This window comes from Paramormyrops kingsleyae, chromosome 1, assembly GCF_048594095.1.
Source record: "Paramormyrops kingsleyae isolate MSU_618 chromosome 1, PKINGS_0.4, whole genome shotgun sequence".
Taxonomy (NCBI): Eukaryota; Metazoa; Chordata; class Actinopteri; order Osteoglossiformes; family Mormyridae; genus Paramormyrops; species Paramormyrops kingsleyae.
The window spans coordinates 61,201,478-61,212,725 of NC_132797.1; positions in this window are offsets into that span (position 1 = coordinate 61,201,478).

An 11,248-nucleotide genomic window follows, 5' to 3' on the forward strand; every position below is an offset into this window, starting at 1 on the left:
TAATCGAACGGGACTGTAAACTTATTGACAGAAGTCATATACGTAACCATGGTACAATTCCATAAAATACATAAAGGAAACATGTACTGTACATACAGGGTACAGGTATTCAATCAATTAAAAATTACGTATATAGTGAAATAACAAACGCTAGTTTAAACTAAAGAAGATCACAAATTTCCCCCTCTCCAGCAGGAACTTGTGGTGCAGTCCAATTATCTTCAGGCACCATCTTTTGCCGGGCCACTCCCAGGGATCATAGCAGGTAAATAAACCGGTAAAAGAAACAAGAATTAGTCACACTAATCACAACAAAAGATAGAAATGAATTGATAAAAATGCATCAGTAAACTAAATGTGCGCGCTTACAAATAGAACGAATGTATTTAAACCAATTAATAAAGTTATTGCAAATCAATGTGTGTTAAAATAAAAGGATGAATGAAGATGTGTGAGCGTTTACCCACTTAAGTGTGCCCTGGTGTTTGGCCATCACACTATGGAAAAAAAAAGAATAATAAATAATAATATATGTGTGAGATGAAGAGACCCAAGCTTTAATTGCAATCTGGTGGGAAGAACCAGAAGAAAATCTGAATGTCATGACAAGAAATTAAAAAGCATTTGCTAGGGCTGCATAATATTGGGAAAAATTTAAATATCACAACATGATTTTGTTGTAGTACATATTGGAATATGTGTCTACCTGTCTAGAAGTGATTTAAACTGCAAGGATGAAAAGATTGGAAAGCACATGTAGAGCTCATGCAAAAGCAGAAGCAGTAAATTTTACACATATGATAGATAATCTTGAAAACAACAATCATTAAAATGCAGGGCTTGCAGTTTTGTTTCTGAAGACAAAGTAAAAATGTTCTAGTGAATCTTAAACCCTCTGTACTATAATGTCCGTAAAGTGTGAAGTGTCAGGGTTGGCACCCCTTTCCGTTTGGCCAGCAGGTGTTGCTGGCCAACCTGTGCTCTTCCCTGGTTTCTCGCCCTTCATCCCCATTGTACCTAAGTCTCTAGTGTGTTTTCCCTGCTAAATAGGTCAGTGGGCTGAGAGTGTGACTCTGATACTGAGTTTTCTGGAGTTTTGTTCTCTAGTGTCTATTTTGTGTTTCTTTATTCTTGAGTTTCCCCAGGTTTATTGTTATTATTTCTGTGTATTCTTGTTTCTAGTATTTCCTGGAGGTGTTTCCTCCAGTCCTTGCTGTAGATTCTTAGTCTTTAGTGCAGGGGTCTCCAACTCCGGTCCTGGAGAGCTACCGTCCAGTAAGTTTTCTATCCTACCTGGCTTCTGATGAGCCAGACCTGTTCTCGGGTAAATACCAGGAAAAGGTGTGGCTCATCAGAAGCCAAGTGGGACAGAAAACTTACTGGATAGTAGCTCTCCAGGACCGGAGTTGGAGACCCCTGCTTTAGTGTTTGTTCATTCTCTTAGTTGTCTGTGTTCTTAGGGCAATTTTGTCCACCTGTTTCTCATTGTTCCTGTGTCTCCCTTGATTGGTTCATTAATTAAGTTACACCTGTTCCTTATTTTTCCTAGATGTCTGTGTATTTAGTCTGCCATTGTAATGTCATGTGTGTTGGTCCTTGTACCCTGTTCCTGGTTCTGCTTGCTGTGTTGCCCTGCTCCCAGGTTGTGTGGTTTTTGCAGCTAGTTTTTAGTTTTAAGTTCTAAGTTCTGTTATAGTTTTCTGACTCTCATGGTCCTTTATTTTGTTTTGTGGATTTGCAAGTGGATTTTCACACCTTTTTCCCGCCTGCGCCATGCTGCACCTTGACAATGAAGTATGAAAAACTATAATGATCTAAAACCAGCTTACTATTGTGGCCTTTGCGATGTGAGAATTGCATGTGCATAACATGTGATGTTGGTATTAATCACATCACCCAGCCCTATAGTCAGAGATCACAACTGGTACGCAAATATGCACCTTTAAAAACTATACATGAGGCGATTGATTGTTGTAACAGTGCAAATATGTATGTATTTTATGCTCATTTGTGTTGATATGACAAGAAATTATTGTGCGTTTTAACCTTCATATGCAAATTCGTTGTTCATTTGTGGTTTAAAGGTTAAAATGCATGTGCATTAGCATTGTTGCAATCACTTTTAAAGGGGAATGCATACTTACGTACCAGTTATGTGAATCCCTGCCTATTATACTATAGCCATTATTCGAAATAAGTACAAAATATTCTGCCTCGCTTTGTGGTGTCATTCAGCAACGGTACCAGTTTTTATGGCAGTGGAAAACCAACAAATTGAAGTACTGGACTTTTGGAACTATTCTGAAGTACCAAAAATACAATACCTGGTGCAGTGGAAAGGCACCATAAGAAGGTGCCCAGTGACTGAGATGTGTTTTGTAGGTGTTTTGTAGGCCTTTATTTCCTGTTGACACCCTGTTTCCACAACACAGTCCCAAACGTCCAGGGTGCCACCCCAATCGGGTTCTCCCATGATTCCCCAGTCTCTGTTCACAGACACCTTAAGGCCCTGTCCTATCATTCAGGCCAGCAGTGGTGCTGAACACACTTTCTGGGTAGATTTCTGCATGAATTACATGCCGTCAGTCCAATCAGGGCAGACAGCTGTCATGCTAGTGATTATCATGATAAAAGCCACATTTGTTAGGACAGACTCCACAGGATGAGTGTGTGGTCAGGAATTATTCCTCTGCTTTAATCATTCAACAGCATTATCAGTGTGAAACAATGCAGCTAGCATGCAGCAAACTGACTGAAATCCAAGTTAATATAATCATCTAAAATGACAGTGTGAAAGTCAGCAGGGTGAAGTCCATGGGAAATGTTCATGAGAAATTTCTAGGAAGTTTTCTTCATACACCCTTCACAGACATGTGACCACAGGCAACGTGGTTCTTTCTGAAATATATCATTGTCACACCTCAAATATCCATGATGCCGGCCAGGGAAACCACATCTTCATCTCAGAAGGTCCTTCCTGGCTCTCAGCTTCATTACCTCTGTCCACACTCATGCTGGCCTGAACTGTAGTGTCTGTAATTACTCTCTGAAAGTCCCTCACAGCAGAGCCATGTTCATATGTCTCCTCTTGTGATTACAACCTCAGCCAGCGGTCATGGCCTATTCCAGGGACCCTGGCTTTATATGTACAAATACAGTGCATCCGGAAAGTATTCACAGCGCATCACTTTTTCCACATTTTGTTATGTTACAGCCTTATTCCAAAATGGATTAAATTCATTTTTTCCTCAAAATTCTACACACAACACCCCATGAAAAAAGTTTACTTGAGATTTTTGCAAATTTATGAAAAATAAAAAAGACTGATAGATCACATGTACATACAGTAAGTATTCACAGCCTTTGCCATGAAGCTCAAAATTTAGCTCAGGTGCATCCTGTTTCCACTGATCATCCTTGAGATGTTTCTGCAGCTTAATTGGAGTCCACCTATGGTAAATTCAGTTGATTGGACATGATTTGGAATGGAATGACACACCTGTCTATATAAGGTCCCACAGTTGAGAGTAGTACATGTCAAAGCACAAACCAAGCATGAAGTCAAAGGAATTGTCTCGAGGCACAAATTTGGGGAAGGTTACAGAAAAATTTCTTTTTTTTTTTTAAATTTTTTATATTCCCTCCACCAGCACCCCCTCTGCGGAGGACTGCTATATTTCTATTTAAATATTTATTTATTTATTTTTATTTACTTCCTCAAGAGAAGGAGAGGGAGAGAGAGGGGGGGGAAAGAAGAAAAACAGATAATCTGCTTCAATGTATGCTGAAGAGAGAAAACAACCAACATCTGTACGAATCACATCGAAAATCAAATGTTAAATGTTGTCGAACATGTGTGTGTCAGCGCGCTGGTGTTCATAAGGTTTCTCCATGTAAATGTCTAGTAGTGTGTGTGTGGGGAGCCACAGCCCCGCCCCCCCCAGGACATGAAGCTGACATGGAGGAGACCCAGGCCCCAGACATCCAGAGGCCCCCCAGGGCACGGGAACCCCAGGAGGACCACCGCAGGGATAATTGCAGCCCCCACCCAGAAAAGGGCAGAGGAGCGCTCCGGAGGGGGGCCATACGGCAGCCACATTGCAGGAGCCCCAGGGGGCCGTGGCGGCGAGCCCGCAGGCTCCGCCGGCGGCCGGCCACACCAGGGCATACCGGACCCCGGGCCCAGAGATTCAAGGACCCCCCTACCAACCCAGCCGAGGCCCGACAGAGCCGGGAGGGCCAGGCCCCGCCAAGCAACCGCCGAGAGTGAGCCAGCACACACCAGAGCATCCAGCCCCGAACATCGAGAACCACCAACGCATCGGCAGCCGGGGGCCCCATCCACCAGCAGGGAGTGTGGCGGGGGGGAATACAGCCTGAGATATTATTTCAGGTGGAGTCTAAGAACCAACCTGACACATGCGTATAGACAAACAGGCACACACATACACAAGCATACGTTCCCACCCTCATGCACACATAAACAAATATTCACCCAACCTGGAGACACACAGAAATGAACGCCGTACACACACTCACACTCCCCATATATACTGTATACTCCGAGATCCAGGCACCACCACCCCCAGAGGGGCAATCCGCCACCAGACCCCGGAGATGGACCCCTTTTTTCCTCTGGCGTGGGGACAAGAAGACCCCCCCGGACCACGCAGCAGCCGAGAAGCCCACCTGCCCAGACCCCAACCGGACGGCCAGCACTTCTTCTCAATCACAGGCTCCAGATGCCGAACAGAGAACGGGGGTGTGAAAAGACCCCATGCTTCCCTTCGCCCGCTCAGATGTGGTGTTGGTGTGTGTTGTTCTAAAGTGCTTTAAAACAGGGGAAGGGCATGGCGCTAAGCACCCTCTGCCAGAACCCTCAATGTCTATGTGTGACTTGAAATTGAGAAGTGGGCACTGGCACCAGAGGTAAGGCTGAATGAACAGACCGCCCTCTGGATGCCATTTTGTGTGCCCACCCCCAAGGCCCTAAATGTATGTGTCATGAGAGAGTAAGTAATGAGAGTGTCTAAGTTGTGATGCATGATAGAGACACAGGTGGTCACGAGGGGACAGAGGAGGAATACCTCCCCTGCATCCCAGCGACGCACCTGCACCTCAAAGCCCTACATGTGTGATGGAGCGGGAGGAGGGAAGCACTTAGGGATGGGGAGGAAAGGATCTGGGGGGGGCAAAGTACCCCCCCCTCCTGCAGCCAGTTCCCCCGCTGACCCCCTTAAGCACCCTCGTTCCCTAAAATCCACCCAGGGCGGGGCTGAGAGCAGCGGCACCACCGGGCACCACAGAGCCCGGGGCGGCCAACCGGACCCCACCACAGAGGAAAAAACTACACCCACCCCACCATTCAGTCAACTCCCAGACTACATAAGACAATAGACACCCAGGTTGAGTCCATTCTCCTCCTCTATTGGATCGACGTAGAGTGGATACCCCTAAGGCAGGGACCACCTGCAGACAGATGGTAACAACCTCCCCGTCAGCTAAAGAGGCCCCCGCGCCGGGGCCGGGCCCCAGTGCACGCGCCAACCCACACCCTGACAACACACCCACCAGGATCCAAGCTCCATCTTGAAATGTTACGAATTTCATTGCTGGGGTCTTTCCATCTAGTACTTAAACAGCAACAGTCTCCTCTAGTGTTAGAACCAGGTCTTTGATAAACCTCAGGACAGGGCCCCAAGTCTTATGAAAGGTCTTTAAGGACCCTCCAATTCTGGTTGCCATAGGGAAATGAGGAAACAGCTTTTGCACAAAGTGTCTGCTTTGAAATAAATGAAACAGTTGTTTCTTTGGCAGGCTATACTTGACTGATAGGATTGTGACTGTTGCAAAGGCCCCATCCTCATATAAACTATTAATAGTGTTGAGCCAATGTTTTCTGGCCATTTAAGAAAGGCAGCAAAGGTTTTTTTATACCTTTAAACATTAACAAAAACTGTTAATGTCTTTTCTTTAAAATTTTAAAGTCTATTTCTGTCTGGTTTTTCGCGATAAGTTGCATGAACGCCTGAGTTAGTGTGTTTTGGGGGCTTGGACACACATCGAGGTCCTGACAGAAATAATTATGTCTGCTTTCACAGCCCTAAACTTAAACTCTAAAGCCCCTGACCACCGGTGCCTATGTGTTTTTGCGCATGATCATGAACAAACATTTACTGAAAAAAGTGTGTTTTTATTAAAATAACTAAGTCTTTATTCTGTCAAAGTTTTTTAAAAAAATAAGGACCAGCAGGGGCGCTATAGTCACTCTCTAGTCTCGCTGCATAGTGGATGACCGCTGGCACTGTTGAATGTGGCCAATGTTTCATTACTGTAACTATCAAGCAGTCTGCATCTCAGTTACCATTGTCAACTTAACATGCTACTCCAGCATACATCTCAAATCAAGCTTGTAGATGATATAAGCTGGTACTGTGGGGTCATCTTGTAGGCTGTCTGACATTTACTGAAAAATGTCTTTATTAAAATGATTAAGGCATTATTCTTTAAAGTTTTTAATGTGTATTTGATGCGTAATGCTAAATGCAGCTTACTAGTTCCTATAAAATGTAATTAAATAACCATGTCCACCTTCTTTAAAATGACAAAAATATATCCTAAATTCTTACACACTTGCCTGATTCCGCAGTTCCTGCATCCCCCTACCCTTCTATGGCTTGTGAGATAAGAAAGCCCCCCTTCTGTCTGCCTGGTCGATCATTTCTAGCCGCTATTTAGGTGCTTCCTCAAATCTTGCTGCCTAAATGACTTATATCACACTCATACTAATTTAAAATTACGCTATAACAAAATGATCCTTATACATTTTAAGAAAAACCTAAACTATATATGTCTGGTGTTTTTTGATTCAGTTTGATGATCAACCTCTAAAGGCCACTTCTTTAAATTTCTTAGAAAAATACCGAAATAAAAGTTACTGCTAAACTGTTTTATTCTTTGTTTGAATCATCAGTGGCTATGCCCTGCTCATTTTCAAAGAGAGTAGCATGTCGCCTCTTGACTAAACTTTTGTGAAGCAAAGCTAATTCTTGACCGTACCCTGTACCTCCCCCTCAACCCATCCTTGACTTGTGCTAAAACTTCACACTTCTGCATGCCTGGGGTGCCTTGTAACAGCTATAGTGTTAATCAGTATCCTGTAATGTGTTGTAAAACAAAACTAGCCCATATAATTTCACCGTAAAACATGATGACAGTGTTTTTACCATTAGAAAATAATGCACTATTATATAAAATAGCACGTTGACAAGCACAACTAATGTTTTTTATCCCTTATATTAAGATAACTAAGGCATTATTCTACCAAAGATTTTAAAATGTTTCGATGTATGTTGATATATACCGCTCACTAGTTCCTCCCGTTCTTGTTGCCTAATTGATTTATATCACACTCATCCTAATTTAAAATTTCGCTATGACAAAACAATCCTTATGCAATTTTAAGAAAAGCGTGAACTATATATGTCTGGTGTTTTTTTTATAAGGCGCGTGAAGTTGTGGCTGTTAAGGGGCCCTGTAATTTTGTTCCATTTTGTTAAGGCGCGCCTACTGTCGGCTTGAGAAAATTACAACTGTTTCGCCGAGCTACCCTTAAGTGCGCGCTTGTGAGTGTACCCGTGGTTTTGCGGCGCTTGTGGAGTGTTCGCCTTATTTCTGTAGTTAAGGCTGAATTTTTATACCGATTTATCAAATACAGCTAAAGTTTTTTATACCTTTAAACATTAACAAAAACAGTTAATGTCTTAGGTCCTGTCCACACGGAGACGCATTTCGCTGTATACGTAGAAATTTTTTATCGTATTGGCGTTTCGTCCACACGGATCCGGCGTTTTAGGAGACTGAAGTGGATAAATCTGAAAACGACACCCTTGCGGTTTCGTGTTTACAGCCAATCCGTATATTTTGTGATGTCATCACGTCATGTGTCGGCTGCGTCACACGTAACAGCAACAACAATAATGGCGGACTACATGATTGTGTTCGTGTTGCTACAAAGCCTACTAGCTTTATTACAGCAAAATCTATTGCTTCTATGCAACTGTTATGAGCAACAAGCGATAATGGACACCATATGCCACATGCTCTTAGATCCACCGCGGAAGACAACCAGGAGAGCAACCAGGAGAAAATTTTGGATAAGACCAGGTAGAACTAGCAGTTGGTGGGACAACTTTGTCAATGGCGTTGTTGTGGAAGATGAATGGAGGGAGAATTTCCGCATGTCCAAAGCATCTCTCATCGCCCTGAGCGAGGAACTCAGTCCGTATATTGAAGGGCAAACAACAAACATGATGGCACCAATTACTACACTCAAAAGGGTTGCGTTAACTCTGTATTATTTGAGCGACGAGGCGACGGCTAAGGAAGACTGCTAACGCCTTCGGCGTGTCGCGACAGGCTGTGTCTGTTGTTGTCAGGCAAACGTGTAAAGCGACCCACCTGGGTCCAAAGTACATCAAGTTGCCTTTTACGGAGTCCGATGCCGAGGATCTGGTTTTGCGTTTCCATTGTGCTCATGGCATGCCACAGTGTTTGGGAGCGGTCGACGGCACACACATAGAAATCAAGCAGCCGTCTACCAACTCGATGGACTACATCAACAGGAAAGGCAAACATTCTCTCAATGTACAGGCGGTCTGTGATTATAAGTACAGATTTATGGATGTTGTGATAAAGTGGCCCGGGAGTGTACACGATGCACGGGTTTTTGCTAATTCAAAGCTCAACCTGTACTTTAAGACTGGCCAGATCCCTCCTCTGAAAAAAAAGATTGTGGACAACAAAGAGGACATACCAATTTATCTTCTTGGTGACCCAGCCTACCCTCTGCTGCCTTACTTGATGAAGGAATATGCAAACGGTGGCTCCACACCTCAAGAACAGTACTTTGGGTTAAGTTTGTGTAGGGCACGGATGGTCATTGAGTGTGCTTTTGGTCGTCTCAAAGCCAGATTTGCTGCACTGAAAAGGCCTATGGACATCAACTTGCAGGACCTGCCCTTCTCCACAATTTTTGTGAAAACTGTAAGGAGACTGTGGCTGAACACACTGTGTTGGGAACGATGCAAGGTGATAAAGACTTACAGCCTCCTACACAATGCAACAACTACCTCACAGACTGTAATGAAGGAGAGGGAAAGAGAGTGAGGAGAGTACTCACAAAGTACCTTGACCCTTAAATGCTGGCCATCAAGTTTTTTTTTTCCTATTTTGGTCAGTTTTTTTTTTAAGTATTTACACTATTTACATTTGGAAAATGTACTAATGATTATTTTGAAAGTGTTGTGTTGAATATGTCTAGTGAAAATAAATGACTGCAAAAATTCCAGAACTTTTTTTATTGGAAAATAAATATTTAGGTCAAAGGACTATGGAGTTAATTTAGTGCCAAAAGTATCAATCAAAATTTTGAAAACCGCAAGCAAATCATTAAGTATCAGAATGAAAATTTGTATTCCAAATATCAAAAAAGTCAAATAAAATAATTTTATCCTTCTTCTCTAATTTGTTTTGCTTTTGGAATGTTTTTCTTTGCTTTTGGAATTTTGTTTTTTGCTTTTGGAATATTTTTCTTTGCTTTTGGATTTTTTTTTTGCTTTTGGATTTTTTTTTTGCTTTTGACTTTTGGCACTGTTTTAACGGGTGGGCGGGCCTTAGCAGCTTACACGTCTATTGGTCAGCTGGAATTTGGCGTGAACACGCCTTTAACCATCTGAGCACGCCCACTCCATGACGCATCAGAACATCGCAACATAGCGGGAAGCTCCGGAGCCAGTTTACAGCATGGAATTGCATCTTTGTAGTTGTATAATAGTGTACTTTTATTAGGAATCGGTGTATGCAACACATATTTCGCGTTCATAAAATGTCACCAACCCATCCAATTCAGTAACTTTCGCTATTCCACCAACGCGCTGACCAGGGAAGTTGCTAGCTATTGAAAAGATGAGAGGCTAAGTCAAGTTTACCTGGGGCACCGCAGTTAAGTTAGCTTCGTATTCGATATTCAGTTTTCAGGCTTTAATAACATTTAACGGAAGTAAGGTGGGGCGTTTTTAATGTCAGAATCTTGATGTCCAGTACACAGACAACGATGCACACCGATTATTTTTGCGCTTCAAACCATTTCGTGATTTGTGCAAAATCGTGTTAATAGCTAATATAATAGGCCCTGTCAGCTATAATGACATGGTGGTTTAGCATTTTGGGCTCATGGTGACTGTTGCACACCCCTTTCTTTCCCAGATTGCTTTACATACGATTTTTAATTAATTTTTGAATGTTCGAAGGTATCCGTATAATGTGCAATGGGATAATACATGAATGGGTTAATAACTTTAAAACTAGATAAGACAGGCACACATCTAGTGAAGTGTTATGGAGTTAATTTTGTGCCAAAAGTATCAATCAAAATTTTGAAAACCGCAAGCAAATCATTAAGTATCAGAATGAAAATTTGTATTCCAAATATCAAAAAAGTCAAATAAAATCATTTTATCCCTTCTTCTTCTCTAATTTGTTTTGCTTCTGGAATGTTTTTCTTTGCTTTTGGATTTTTTTTGGATGGGTTGGTGACATTTTATGAACGCGAAATATGTGTTGCATACACCGATTCCTAATAAAAGTACACTATTATAGAAGTACAAATATGCAATTCAATGCTGTAAACTGGCTCCGGTCCCGCTATGTTGCGATGTTCTGATGCATCATGGAGTGGGCGTGCTCAGATGGTTAAAGGCGTGTTCACTCCAAATTCCAGCTGACCAATAGACGTGTAAGCTGCTAAGGCCCGCCCACCCATTAAAACAGTGCCAAAAGTCAGAAGCAAAAAAACATTCCAAAAGCAAAAAAAAAATCCAAAAGCAAAAAAAAATCCAAAAGCAAAGAAAAATATTCCAGAAGCAAAAAAAAAAAATCCAAAAGCAAAGAAAAACATTCCAGAAGCAAAACAAATTAGAGAAGAAGAAGGATAAAATTATTTTATTTGACTTTTTTGATATTTGGAATACAAATTTTCATTCTGATACTTAATGATTTGCATGCGGTTTTCAAAATTTTGATTGATACTTTTGGCACAAAATTAACTCCATAGCTGTGGTGACAAATAATTACTCACTATAATAATAATAATAGTAATAATAATAATAAGAAGAATAGTAGTAAAATTTGTTAAATACAACTACTAGTAGCAACACAAATTGTAATTAAGAATATTAATAATATACGT